Here is a 15,500-nt window from a genome sequence, read left to right as displayed (position 1 = left end):
ATTGGTTAGCACATAGAAATCGGAGAGTCAGGATTAATGAATCTTCATGATAAAGTTGTATCTGCTGGAGTACCACAGCTGTGAGTCCGATGGCATCAGTTATTTACAATCTGTACTGATTGTCTGAAGGCTGGAGCTGAGTGCAATATACATCCGAGTTTGAGGATGACACTGAGAACCAAAAGGCAGGCTGTTATTTAATGGTGGGGACTTCCAGAAAAGGAGCAGTACAAAGGGATTGGAGACTTCCTGTGTGTGAAACATGAAGTCAGCATGCTAATGCAGCAAATAATTAGGTTGGTTCAAAAGACGGGTTCCTGGGATGGAAGGTTTGTATTCTTGAAAATCTCTAAAATGGTGAGGGGATTATTCATTGGGGTTTAAATGAATGAGGAGTGGTACTGCTGCAAAATACAAAACCGAGAGGGGTTAATGCGGTAGATGTGGAGAAGTTGTTACCATTCCTGTGTGGAGTCTCAAACTCGAGGACATAGATACCGAATATGGAACATCGATTTCGGGTCTGAGTTGCAAAGTGATGCCTTCTCTCAGAAGGTAGTGAATGTCTGGAATTCCCTGAACCAGAGAGGTGTGGAGGGATACAATTATTCGGCAAGAAAGTGGAGTTAGACCTGGAGTAGATCAGCCATGTTCGTATTAAATGACAGGGCAAGCTTGAGGGGCCGAATAGCCTACTGTTGTTCCTATTTATTAATTTATTAATTAACACATGTTATGCCTTTGGACAGTAACTGGTTGTTTTGCTGGAAGCTGTGTTGTGCAATGCTACATTCGGATGAGTAGAGGATTTGTTTGAGTTAACTCTGAGTGGACTATGGGGGCTGTATTCACAGCGAATCTGGGTCTGAGACATGCCTTACATCTGGAGCAGAAGCCACAGAGAGGGAAAGCCCAGAAAAAGGGATTGGGGATGAGGGTCACTTCCTGACCCAGCCTGGATTTTCCAAGTACATTTCCAAAATTACACATAACCATCGGAGTGGCCTCGACCCATCCCTGGCTCGCAGGTGCGAAGGGCTGATTGGAACATCAGAACATAGGACTGAGGGACACGAGTGGGCCAGTCAGCCCTTTGACACTAATGCACCTGTAAATGAGGTCATGGCGCATCTCATTGTGGTCCCAGCTGCACTTTTCTCTCCATGCGCCATTATCCCTGATTTACCTGTCTATGGAAAATCAGACAAAGCCAGCCTTGATATAAAACAAAGATTCAGCCATCCCAAACCTCTGGGAAAGTGAATTCCCACTTGAATGTTTTCCCACTCTGTGATTTTGTTTCTCACTCCAGTTGTGACTGAGGACGGAGGGTGTCACTATTTCCTTTTCTAGTCCACTGCTCACAACAAATTTTAAATGTAACCAGGTTGGTGATATGACCGATGATAAAGGTCTCAGACTGGGTCAGGTTCAGTGGTAAGAACAAGTCAGGCAGATTTCTTTAGTCAGCCACAAGTTACTAACAAATCTACAGGAGGAGTATTTTGGATTTGTGGGTAGAACTGCTACCTCACATTACCAAGGAGCTGGGTTCAATTCCAACCTCGGGCGACCCTCTATGTGGAGGTTGAACATTCTCCCCATGCCTGTGTGTGTTTCCACTCAGTGCTCCAGTTTCCTGCCACTGTCCACATATGTGCAGTTTAAAGTGGATTGCCCAGGGCTGCCTAGATTAGGTGGGTTGTTATGGGAATTGCATGGTTACATGGATAGAATTGGGGGCACGTCCAGGTGGGGTGCTGTTTGGTGGATCAGTGCGGGTTTAATGGACGGAATGTCCTGCCTCCACACTGTAGAGGTTCTATGACAACGACAACGAATTTGAACTATACAAACACCCAGTGAGTACATACCTAATCCACTCTCCTTAAGGTCTCATATGTGCCATTCTCATTCCACGAATAACCTGTTAAAACCTTCATAATATAAGCCCTTCACCCCAGGAATACGTGAAATGAAACATCGCTGAAGTGCTTTCAATGTAATTATGTCCTTCTCACATAAGGAGACACAGAAAACAAACTAATCTCACGCTCAGATCATAAGGTTTATATTCGTTTTCTCAAAGTGCTGTGAGTGTTTGGAGCATTGGTGGCAAAGATACTGAATACTTTTGAGGCATCGACAGAAGGTTCATGAATAACAACCGAGTCAGGATTACCGAGGAATGTGCAGCAATTTGTATCAAATAACACGGTCCAGAACATCCAGGAATATAATGCAAAATGAAATGATAATATCGATAAAATGTTAAGAGGGAATACAAGATGGCGGTGATCTGCTTTGCTGGGCTCTGCATCAACACACGGGAAAAGTGTTTCTCTAACCCACCCCATCCCAGCCATTTCCGTAAAATTCAACAATAAAAGAGCGACAGAATCTTTACTAATCCCATTTTGTCAAGTGGAAATGATAAAACATGGGAAAGGATCGAGTAAGTCCCAACAAGTGGTGCATCCGTCAGAAGCATCGAGCATGCCTGAGGCTGTAGCTGCAACCCACTCTGCTCGTTCCATGAACCCAGTTACTCACCAGGCCTTGGTCACTGAGTTCACCAAGTTATGTGAAATGATTGAAGCCATGATTGAAGAACCGTTCAGCCGTGGCTCGAGCCGCTCTCAGCCGTGCTCCAAAAACATGAGCAGCAACTTGACAGCCTTGAAAACAGAACAGACGATGCCAAGGGCCGAACTGCAGTGACAGAGACCGTGATCGATTCCTCTCAGGAGAGGATACTTGCCTTTGAAAACCAGGTCCATACCTTAACTAAACATGATGATGACCTCGAGAACAGGGGTAGGATGAGAATGTTCTCATCGTCGGTTAGCTGGACCGGACGGAAGGTGGTCATCCAGTGAGTTTATTGCGAACTGGCTGCTGCGATTCCTTCACTTCAAAACTAAAAAGGGGCAGGTGAAGACTGAGACAGTTCGTCGGGTTATGGTGCGCAGGTCAGACTCAGACCAATGCCTTCGCTCTGTCTTTGTGTAGTTACATAGTTATGGGGATAAACAAAGATTGATGGAATCTTCCAAAACACAATCTTCTGATTGCTTTAATTCAAGAGGGCTCCAGTACTATGTTCTTTCAGGACTTTTCAACGGTGGTGATTCAGGAAAGAAAATCTTTTGATGACATCAACAGAAGAGTAAGGGAACTCTGGATTCAGTATCCCTTACTGTTCCCACCGATACTCAATATTGCTTTCAATTGATCCATACACTCTTCTGACTCTCCAGAGAAAGCGAAACCATTGTGGACATTTTAAAGTAAAATGGATGTTTAGATAATCATGTTTCTCTCTTCAAGAAATTTTCTTGGATTTTTCTGGTATTAACCAATGTTAAACTGTAGTCGGGGATGGGTAGAGTATTCACTTTTAGCTTCTTCATTAGTATTACTACTCTTTTTTTCTTTCCTTGCTTGTGTTTGGGTTGCGGTTCAAGCTGAAATGGGTTACAAAGATAGGTGTGGTGACTAAATAACGACCAAACGGCAGTTGAAGTCCGATTTTTGTTATTAATTGCCCCGGATGTCATATTGGTAGCGGGTAGATGACGTTTTGTGATATGTAACCGTCTCCAATGGACCGGTGTGGGGTAAACTCCCTATCGACTGTCATTGGCACTTTGGATTTTGTTTCGATTTTTGTTTTTTTTTAGTTCAGTTTTGGAAAGTTTTGAGAGCTTGTTAGTTGTTGTAGTCTTAGTTTGTGTTGTTTTTAAGATCTATTAGTCGTTTTTCATTCATGATTGTTGATGTGTAATTCGAGTTCTTCCTCTCTAGAGCTCAAATGTTGCTACAGTGTGTGGTGGATATTGATGTGCTTCAATGGTGTACCTGGAACAATAAGAGGAGTCATCGTCCAGTCAAGAGGAAAAATGTACTTTCTAGTCTTAGAAAATAGAGGGTGGATGTGGTCCTATTACAGGAGATGCACCTTTCTGACAAGGAACATTTGACATTACAGCAGGGTGGGTTTGATCGGATTTATTTCTCATTTTTTAATAGTAGGAGTAGGGGAGAAGCCATACTGGATAGGAAGAAACTTCCAGTTAAATTACTAAATTATATTTGACCCTCAAAGGAGGATCATATCCCGAAATCCTTGAACTATAGCAAAGAGTACAGTATTTTGAATGTTTATTGCCTCCTGTCGCATCCTTGGAAAACTATGTTAGATGCAGTTTCCAAATTAAGCTATCTTGCCTCGTGGTATATTATTATAGACGATTTAAACTGTCTCACGTACCCCACAGTGGACAGAATGTCCAAAAGTCCCCCCATACCCTCGTTATAATGTAAGCAATTAGTGGATTTGTGCGCAGAACTAGAGCTAGTGGATGTCTGGAAGCAGATCTACCTCACAAGTAGGGATATTATTTTCTTCTTCAACATGCAGAAATACCGCACGAGAGTTGATATCTTCCCCATCCCTGCAACAATCTTAGATTCGGTGGCATCCTGCACAATCTGGGATATTACCATGAAGCAGTATACTTATTGATTAAGATTAAGGGCAATATAACAGATTTGAGACACTGGCAAATGTATCCCTTTATTCATAAGTATAGTTAGTTCATTGAGTATTTCTGCAATGAATTCAGATCTTTCTTAGCCATTAATTCAGATTCAACCAGTAACCCATCCACTCTATGGGAAATTGCTAAGGCTTATGCCAAGGGAATAATTATTCCTTAGGATGCAGCAGAAGGGGGAGCAGGAACGCTGGCTTGAGGCACAGCTGAGGGCAGCCGAGAGGGCATACTGTGATAGACCCTCTGCGGCTAAGCTGCAGAGAATCACAATGCTTCGGTCTACAGTTAATTCCACGCTCACACAGACAGCCAAGAAGGAACTTACTTTTGCAAAACAAAGGCTGTTTGAACATGGTGATAAGCCAGGCAGGTATTTAGTCTATCTTGCCAGGAAAACGAGTGCCCCTCTCATGACATTACCTCATTTAGGGGAGGTACTGGGATCCTTACCTTCGATTCCAAAAAGATTAATGCAGCCTGTCTGAAATTTTTCTCCAAATTATTTCAGACTGAATATTTTGAGGATAGATGTATTATTATGGAGTCATTTTTCAAGAACGTGGGTCTTCCAGGAGTAACCCCTGAATAAGAGTTGTGCCTTAATGCACCATTGTCAGTGCAGGAGGGTGTGAAGCAGCTTCAGAATGTAAAGACGCACGTTCCTGACGGATTTCCTAGTGAATTTTAAAGATAATTTATAAACCTATTGTCAGGGCTGATGTTTAACAAGTTCCGTCACTCATACAGTCACGAACGTCTCCCTCCATCCTTAAGAGAGGTTCATATCTCTCTGATGCTGAAGAAAGGAAGACCCTGGAGGATTGTGCTTCTTACACGTCAATCTCACTTTTAAATGTTGGTTTCAAAATCCTCTCCGAGACCCGTGCATTAAGGCTGGAAACTTTGCTGCCTTCCGTTACCAAAGAGGACCAAACAGGCTTTATAAAGGGTCGCTGATCTTCCCACAATGTTAAGTGGTTACTCAATTTGATCCAAGAGTCTCAACAACAATCTGTCTCGGGATTTTTGATCACTTTAGATGAGAGAAGGAATTTGATTGGGTTTGAGTGGCAGGATCTCTTCTGTACATTAGTACAGTTTGGTCTCTGCAAAGCGTTTATTAAGCGGGTGAGGGTCATTTACCACTGTTCTGTTCTCTGGCTGCGGTTCTCACTAATTGTGTGCCAATCAGCAATATTACTATTTCTCCAGGCAGCCGACAAGATTGACACATTTCGCCATTGTTGTTTACGTTGGTGATTGAGCGACTGGTGGAGGCCATCCGTAGGGATGCCAAAATATCTGCCCAGATGTGGGATAGAAGTTAAGTAAGATTACATTGTATGCAGATGAGGGTCTTTTTTTTGTCAAATCCAGCAATTTCGGTAGTTCACGTGATGCAATGCATGAATTCGATTGTTGCCTTTCCAGGCGATAAGATTATTTTACCAAGTTGGAGGCCATGCTTATGGGAGGTCTTAGGGAAATAGCTGATACTGAGGGCAAATCCTGGTTTCCTTTTAAATGGTCACGGGTGTGGATTCCCTATTTCAATACATTTATTACATCTGTCTTTGATCATTTATTTAACGTGAACTATGTCCATTTGTTTGACAAAATTGAACAAGACCTTCAAAGATGGGAGGCATTTCCAATATCCTGACTAGGTCAGATAGCTGTTATTAAAATGAATGTACTTTTTCATTTCCTACACCCCGTGTGAATACTTTATTTTATGTTTCCCAGATAGATGAGACATGTGGGCGGCACAGTGGCACAGTGGTTAGCACTGCTGCCTCACAGCGCCAGTGACCCGGCGCCACTTCCGGCCTCAGGTGACTGCGTGGAATTTGCACATTCTGCCCGTGTCCGCGTGGGTTTCCTCCGGGTGCTCCGGTTTCCTCTTCACAGTCCAAAGATGTGCAGGTTATGTGAATTGGCCATGCTAAATTGCCCGTAGTGTTAGGTGAAGGGGTAAATGTAGGGGAATGGGTCTGGGTGGGTTGCGCTTCGGCGGTTTGGTGTGGACTTGTTGGGCTGTAGGCCCTGTTTCCACACTGTAAATAATCTTACATTTTTTTAAGAAAAAATGGCTGGTTTCTCTCTTTTATTTGGCACCAGAATCGATTCTTTATCAAGCTAACAAAATTGCAACTGCCCCACAGATTGTGGGGAGTTGATCTCCCAGATTGAAAGCAATCAATGAAGTTTTTTTTCATCGTATTTGAATGCCTGGGCCGCTGAGACCTCGGCATCAATATGGCTCGACATTGAGCCCTCTCAGACAAAGTGAACCCTTATTAGTCTGTTGTTCTTAGATAAATTGACAACGTTTATGGAGTATTGTCATAAACTAATGATGATCAATACTGTTAAAACATGAAGGACAATGCGTCAAATAGAGGGCAATACAGCCAAAACCATGTTTCTTACCCCTATAATTGGTATTCCTGAAGAAGGGCTTATGCCTGAAACGTCGAATTTCCTGTTCATTGGATGTTGCCTGACCTGCTGCGCTTTTCCAGCAACACATTTTCAGCTCTGATCTCCAGCATCTGCAGACCTCACTTTCTCCTATAATTGGTATACCAGGTTGTCAACCGGGGATTATGGATTCCAGGTATAAACTGTGGGCAGGCAGGGGTGTACATTGCTTGGGTTATTTAGAATTAGTAGAATCCCTAGTGTGGAAACAGGTCCTTGGGCAACACAAGTCCACTTTGACCCTCTGAAGAGTAACCCACCCAGACCCATTCCCCTACCATCCTATATTTACCGAGATTAATGCCCCAACTTACAGATCCTGGAACACTATGAGCAATTTAGCAATGGCCAATTCATCTAACCTGCATGACTGTCGGAGGAAACCTATGCAGACACAGTTGAGAATATACTAACTCCACACAGCCAGTCACCCAAGGATGGAACCAAACCTGTGACCCTGGTGCTGTGAGTCAGTAGTGCAAACCACTGAGCCACCACGTGTTACTTGAGGGAGAAACAATGATATCATTTGGCCAAATAACTCGTAAGTATGGACTACCCAGTAGAGACTTCTTATGTTTTTTCCATATTAGAAATTCGATTAAAAATTACTTTTAACAGACACTTATAGATCCGATATAGAGATGTGGGTTCTTACTGCTAAGAATTACACTCTCTGTCAGCACCCTTTATCATTTGATGGATAGTCCCCTCAGAAAAGACTGTGCAGCTTCGTGACATCTGTGCGAGAGAGTTGGGGGTTTAGATCTCTTCCGAGACATGGGAGGATATTTGTGAAAATGCTCGAAGGATTTTAATCTGTAATAAGACACATTCCATGCAGTTGAAAATTCTTCATAAGGTCTATCTGACACTAGATTTTCTCTCAAAATTCAAAGAGGCATCATCTTCAGCATGTCCTAAATGCAGAATGACTACAGGCACTCCTACTCATTGCATGTGGCCCTGCTGCAGGCTTCGTACATATTGGAGCACTGTCTTAGGTGTGGTAGAGTGGGTCTTGGGGACCGAATTGGAGATGGACCCGGTTTCTCTTTTCCTGGGCCTGCCCAGAGTATCTTACGCAGATGCACATGGGAAAAACATATATCCTTACTTTCTGTGCTAGGAAAAATATTCTGTTGTGTTGATTGTCTGAAAACTCCACGGGGCTGTTGGGTCTTTGTAAGCTCATCATGGAGAATATCCCTTTGGTCGTTCTCACCAGAATGGTGCACCAAAAAACAGAGATTAATATACGTCATAGTGTCATAGAGGCATAGAGATGTAAAGCATGGAAACAGACCCTTCGGTCAAACCCATCCATGCCGATCACATATCCCAAACCAATCTAGTCCCACCTGCCAGCACCCAGCCCATATCCCTCCAAACCCTTCCTATTCATCTACCCATCCAAACTCCTCTTAAATGTTGCACTTGCATCAGCCTCCCCCACTACACCTGGCAGTTCATTCCATACACGCACCCCATTCTGTGTGAAAAAGTTGCCCCGTAGGTCTCTTTTATATCTTTCTCCTCTCACCCTAAAACTATGCCCTCTCGTTCTGGACTCCCCGACCCCAGGGAAAAGACTTTACCTATTTACCCTATCCATGCCACTCATAATTTTGCAAACCTCTATAATGTCACCACTCAGCCTACGATGCTCCAGCCCCAGCCTGTTCAGCCTCTCTCTATATCTCAAATTCTCCAACCCTGGCAACATCCTTGTAAGTCTTTCTTGAACCCTTTCAAGTTTCACAACATCTTTCCAATAGCAAGAAGACAAGAATTGCAAGCAATATTCCAATAGTGGCCTAACCAATGTCCTGTACAGCCGCAACATGATCTTCCAACTCCTGTACCCTATACTCTGTAACAGGCTCGAGAGGCTGAATGGCCTCCTCCTGTCCTTGTGTAACAGACCACAGACATCAAATGACACAGCAACCCGTGGATTACGAGCAGCTGGTCAACTGTATCTGATGGAGGTCCTACCAATCTCAGTTATAGAAACACATACAATACAATGTACTCCAAGTGCCCTCTCAGTAACACTTCATACAGCTGCAGCGACACATCTCTTCGTTTTGAATGATTCTGTTGGAAAACTATGCTAATAATCTAGATTTCCACTTTCTCAAGTAGCGACAGGCTAATATGGGTTGAATGGCCTTCTCTTATCCCTCTGTAAGAGGCCCATAGGGACAGAATTGTTTTGGCCTGTTACTGAGCAGCTGTCTCGAGGTTATGAAATGATTTGATAACAGGCCATTAAAACCAGGAGTAGCCTCACACTGGTCAATAAGTATTATACTTTACGTTAAGATATCTAGAAACTTGCCAACAGAGTTATTTTATAACTGCCTCCTTTTATAAACAGAGTGGAACACATGTAAACCCTGCAATGTCCTGTTAATACTCTCATAGACAAGTTTTAAAAAAAGTTTAAAAGATTTAAAGATTTATAGTCCATCCCTCAGCAACCTCATCCATTTCATCCAAACCCAGTAAAAGTTGCCTTTTATAGTGATATGAAAAGTGATGTGTGGAACTGGTTAACTGAGCCTGTTGGTTTAGTCATGATTTGGAGATGCCGGTGTTGGACTGGGTGTACAAAGTTAAAAATTACACAACATCAGGTTATAGTCCAACAGGTTTAATTGGAAGCACATTAGCTTTCGGAGTGTCGCTCCTTCAACAGGTGAGAGTGGAGGACACACTTCTTAGGCACAGAATTTATAGCAAAAATTTACAGTGTGATGTAACTGAAATTATACATTGAAAAATACCGTAATTGTCAACTAAATCTTTCATCTGTTCGAATACCATGATAGTTTCATTTCTTTCATGTGTAAATCACAAAACCATTTTTTAAAAGTTGCATTCACAGGCTACCTGTAACAATGAGTGTTAACCAGACAATATATTGAAGGTGTTAGCCCCCTGTGTTTTCTGTCTCTACCATGATGTTTAGATTGATTCTAAACTGAAAAGTGAGATAACAGAGTTTTACATGAATTCATGCAGTTTTCGAGCAAAGTACAATGTACCTCTGCAAGTGCAAATTCACCCCACAAAATATATGTGTGCATGTGGGTCTTTGTCTGTTTGGGTATGTGTGTTTGGGTTGGGGGTTGCGAGTGTGAGAGGGAGTGTATATGTGTGTGTAGTGATGTAGATTGTCTTATGTCTGTGAGGGAGTGCATGTGTGGTTATGGGAGTGTCTGGGGTGGGGGGTTAAGTATCAGTGAAAGAGAGTTTATATGTGTGTGCATGAGTGTAGAGTGATCTAAGTCTCTGAGCGTATGCCTGTGTGAGTGTGGGTGTCTGTAAGGGTGTGTGTGAGTGGCTGTGTGTGTGACTGTGTACATGTGCGTCCGTATGTATGTGTGTGTATAGGAGTCCCTGTGTGTGAGTGTGTGTGTGTGTGTGTGTGTGTGTGTGTGTGTGTGTGTGCGTGTGTGTGTGTGTGTGTGTGTGTGTGTGCAGTACAATGGTGGTCACCTGTAACGTGACATGAACCCAAGGCCCCGGTTGAGGCCCTCTCGATGGGTACCGAAATTAATTATCAGCCTCAGATGGGCCACTTTTCGCTTCTGTCTGACCTGAAGTCCGCCTTGGAGGTTGGTCACCAGAAGGTCTGAGGTTGAATGTCCGGGACCACTGCAGTGTTCCCCAACTGGGAGGGAACACTCCTGTCTGTAGCTTGTTGTGCGGTGCCCATTCATCCATTGTCGTAGCCTTTGCTCAGTTTCCCAGTGTTTGTTCAGTGACTGTGATTAATGCCAATCTCCATGGATTCTAATTATGCCAGTGGAGGGTTTACATCTTTTAATGATAAATGGGCGCTGTTCAATGTGTTATCCCGTAACCTGGCGGGAGCATCACCGACAGCACTGAGAGGGATCAGCAGATCCAGAGAGAGGGGAGGAGAGATCAGAATCTGAGAACATTAGACTGGAATGTTCCAACAACGGATCAGAATCTGAGAACATTAGACTGGCATGTTCCAAAAATGTATCAGAATCTGGGAACATTAGAGTGGCATGTTCCAACAATAGACAGAAGTTTATCCAATTATGTTTGGCGTCTTTCTGCATTTTATTGGTGGCCATTATCATTGCGGATCTATTACACTCTTCTCATTATTCAATATTTTTATTATCCTTTCCTGGCTATCGTTGGTGTTCCTGGTAAGTGTCACTGTCCAGATTTTTTTTTCTATAACCAGTTATGACTGTATTACTGTTCTTTTATATAGTCTACACCTCTTATCATTATTATTTTCCTGTTGAAACTCTCGAACCAGATATTCACTCTACAGACCACTACTAACTACATCAATGATCGTGTTCAATTACTGCCTCCCTCTCTGTTCTGGCAGTGTTACTCATGGGTCTCTATGTTGACCTACTCAGTTGCAGCGGAGAACTACAATTTATTATACCATTGCCTTTGTTATTTAAATATTAACAGCATAGAGGTCACTCTCTACTGTTCTGGTTACAAACTACACTTCCTTTCACTGTTTCCATCTCATCCCTGACCAATATCTGCGGCTGAAGCAGACAAGTCACAGCTGTGGGTGATCCTTTGACTATGAGCTGATTCTTGACATCATACCCTGACCATTTCTAACTTGAAATGCTCACCACTCCAGAATGAATCTCACTGGCTTATTACATCTGCTGTTTGAACCTTGAGCTATGAAGCACAGTCTTGAGGAAGCCAATAATCTGCTGCTGCTGACACTCCTGGCTTCACACCTGCCGAAGCAAATCTGATTCGACCTCACACCAAACTCCCATCCATCTGTCATTCATGTTTAATCTGATGTATATTGCTATTGTGTCTGGCAATGCCTTTATTTTGACATTCTCAAACATTTTATCTCATCTGTCCATGAAACTTCTCTCGTTCTCTCTCTTTCGATTAACAAAAAGCCTGTCAGTTGTTCGTATTTAAAATAGTTTCCTCCATGTGCGCTCCTTCTCAAACAATGAGTTTCGCATTCAACCACGACTATCGGGCTCACACACGCACTCTCTCTCAGTCTCTGATGAGCACACACACAGCAAATCTTCTCATTGTAGACATTGTAGTAATCTGATGCGAGTATAGTTAGCATATGAAAGTAAAGTTTGCAATATTCTCTATGCGGGGCAGATAGTGCAGTTTACTGAGCAACACACTAGCATGGTCCGCACAGCTCTCCATGCTGGGCTATCATCTTGTCCCAGTTTATGTCGTTTGCGGTGTTCTGTCAAGTAGATTCAGAATTTGATGTAACAAACCATTTCAGCTGATCTGACAATGCCTTTATTCAATGCTCTCATTCTTGTCATTTTACTCTCGAAGATCTCACTTCTCCACTTAGTCCCACTGCCCTGTCTTTTCCCGATATTTCCACAACATCCTTTCAGTTAATTAACTGTCTGTTTCGTCTTTAATGTGAATCTTTCCCTGGCCTTGCTTTTTGGCTCCCCAGTGTATCGAGTGCTGGCATTGTGAAGCTCAGAAACAGTGAAATGGTGTGTGTCAGGCTGTTGTTTACTTCCTGGTATGTCCCATGTGATGGTCCATGGACAGGGGTGTTTCAGAACTTATGAGACACATCCTTGTATCTTGGTCTGTACCTGTATTTGTGCATCTCAGGTAATCTTGCGACCGAGGAAGCCCCTTGAGTGAAGGACAAGGCATGTAAAGTGTGTGACAATGCTGTCACTTTAAAATAAAAATTATTTTGTCTTAAAGGCCAAACTGTCTTCTTAAAACGCCTCAAGTAAATAACTTACGACGCTATTTGGGTTTTTCATAAATAGTAGTAACAACAGCCGAGTAACTTATCTCCAGCTGCTACTGTCTCTGACACCTGACTTGATGCTGTTTCCTCCTGAATTGGAGAACTGTATGCAAGAATGTATGTCTGAATGCTCCATTTTGCCAAGGGGTGTGTTTATGGGATGTTGGTACATTGGAGCTGTTCATTTGTAGAAGGTACTGTATCCATTATTCGGTTATGGTTTCCTATAGTTAAATTATTCTAAATTCCTCTTCATTTTGTATGGATTTTCATTAGAGTGTTTAGGTATGTTGTGTTTTGCTTAATGGTGAGTGGTTTGACTAGTAGTATCACATCTGGAACTCCCACTTCACATCAAACTTTAAAATAAGGAAAGGTTGGCATCCAAGCTACCTTCTCAAAATAGTTTGAGGCAGTCTGGTTGGTCTCGCGGAAACTGTTGACTCTTGTCTGGTTCTAAAATGATAATACTAAATTCGGTTTAGAATTACAATCCCGACAGTGTGCAAACAGGCCATTCGACCCAACAAGTCCACACCGACCCTCCAAGGAGTAACCTACGCAGACCCATTCCTCTACCCTATTATTACAAAAGCTCCTAACTCACACATCCCTGAAAACTACAGACAATTTAGCATGGCCAATTCACCTGACATGCACATCTTTGTGTTGTGGGAGAAAACCAGAGAATCCAGAATAAGCTCATGCAGACACTGGAGAGTATGCAACCGGAGACTATTGGGTTCATAGGTCGTGTATGTTGGCGTCTTTTTTTCCGGATGTTGAATTCGGTTGGTTTAAACAGTGTTTTGTGTAAAAAGATTATTTCAGTCACCAAGTGTTCTCTGGGTGTGGAAGAAGTGAAGTCGGGGCTTTTACAAAAGGTAATGAAGGCTAAGCTGTAGGAATTGACAGATAAGCTGAAGTTGGGGTTGCGTTTGAGAAAATGAGAGATAATTACAACTGTAGCTCGGCAATTACATTTTATGGAACCGGTATCAGAGTCTTTGGAAATGGCTTGAATTCAATTTCAAATGAGGCACCTTGAACATGAGAAGGAATTGAAACAGTTTGAATTATGATGAAAAGTAGAAATAAAAGGAAAGGAAATGAGAGAAGAATAGCAGAGAGTTTCAACTTCAAAAGTTACCAATTAGAAAGAAAATTTGACATAGACGGCGGAGATAATGGTTGACGGTAGGCTGGACGAAGAGGATAGTGAGTATGAGCAAACCGATAGTAGCCAATGGCCCATTGAGGTTCTGTTTAAGTGCATCCAGGCATTATCTAAACTTGCTGAGAAGGATGGGGAAACCTTTTGTACTTCATTTGAGAAAGTGGCTAAACCAATGCAGTGGCAAATGACCATGTGGATTTAGTTTATCAAAACAAAGCTGATAGATATTTGCATCACTATCGGAGGCGGTATCTGGGGAATATGAGGAGGTGCAGAAAGCCATCTGAGAGGTAGCGGAACTGAAGGAGCTCTCTCTGTCAATTAATGTGAGTGTGTCCATGCATAGTGCATCATGTTGGTGAATACCTCTGGCTTGACAGCAGCCACAGTTCCTTCATTCTGAGCTTGTGCCAGAAGCCGACAGATAGTGTTTCAGGAATCTAGAAAAGGGTCCCTGGGTAAATGTACATTGAGTTTGAAAGGATCAAACAAATTCATTTTAAAAAGTGGGTAAAGGTATTAAAAATAGAGCAAACCTGTGACACTCTTAGAGAGAATCTTATTTTGGAGAAGTTCAAAAATTCACTTCCTGCAGTCGTGAGAACTCGTGTGGAAGAGCAGAGAGATACAATGGCAAGATTAGAAGCTGAAATGGCTGATGATGATGATTTGGTTCAGAAATCAAAGTTTGATTTCTGTGAGACATTGAGAAGAATGTGTGAGATCTTCTTAAAACATATACCTGTGAAAGTAAAGTTTACTGACATAGGCCAGGAGTAGCAGGTAAAGAGGTGACAGCATTAAGAGGTACAGAAGTATGTAATTCTTTTATGCTGAGACATGAGGAGCTATGTCATTCAGAGGGAGCATTGGAGAGATGAGAAGTGCTCCATTGTGTAACGTGTGGTTGGAGAGTCCAGTGGAAACATCAACAGATTTATTCCACAATGGGGAAGGAGGCCTTGAGCTTGACGTTGGCGTTACAACCTTTCAGCTTTGAAATTGCAAATAACATACCTGAATTGGAAAACTGCTGTAAGGATCTGTATTTAAATATATCTTTGTGCCAAGTGATGTAAACCAAGAAGGTACGGTAACTGTTGTTAGTGTAAATGTTTCAACACAAGCTATACCAAAATGTTCTTTTCTTTTATTGCATTTTAAGTAAAGCATTTGAATAGATTATATTTTGCTTAATGTCGAGTGGTTTGACCAGTCACAACATATCTGGAACTCATACTTCACATCCGTATTCAAAATAAGGAAAGGTTTTGGTCTAAGCGGGGCTCTAGTCTGGTCCACAACACTTGTAGCCGTGGGGTTTCTGACTGACACCTGTAATTGAAAATTTAGTGGAGGGGCTGGGGATGGTTTGATGGAGGTTGTGCTGTGAGCTGCCTCAGATATTCAGGGAGACCTGAGGATTTGGTGACACGATGCCGAATGGCGCATGGGGACTGAAGTTGTAGTTGCA

This window comes from Hemiscyllium ocellatum, chromosome 28, assembly GCF_020745735.1.
Source record: "Hemiscyllium ocellatum isolate sHemOce1 chromosome 28, sHemOce1.pat.X.cur, whole genome shotgun sequence".
Lineage (NCBI taxonomy): Eukaryota > Metazoa > Chordata > Chondrichthyes > Orectolobiformes > Hemiscylliidae > Hemiscyllium > Hemiscyllium ocellatum.
This window is presented reverse-complemented; position numbering follows the sequence as displayed.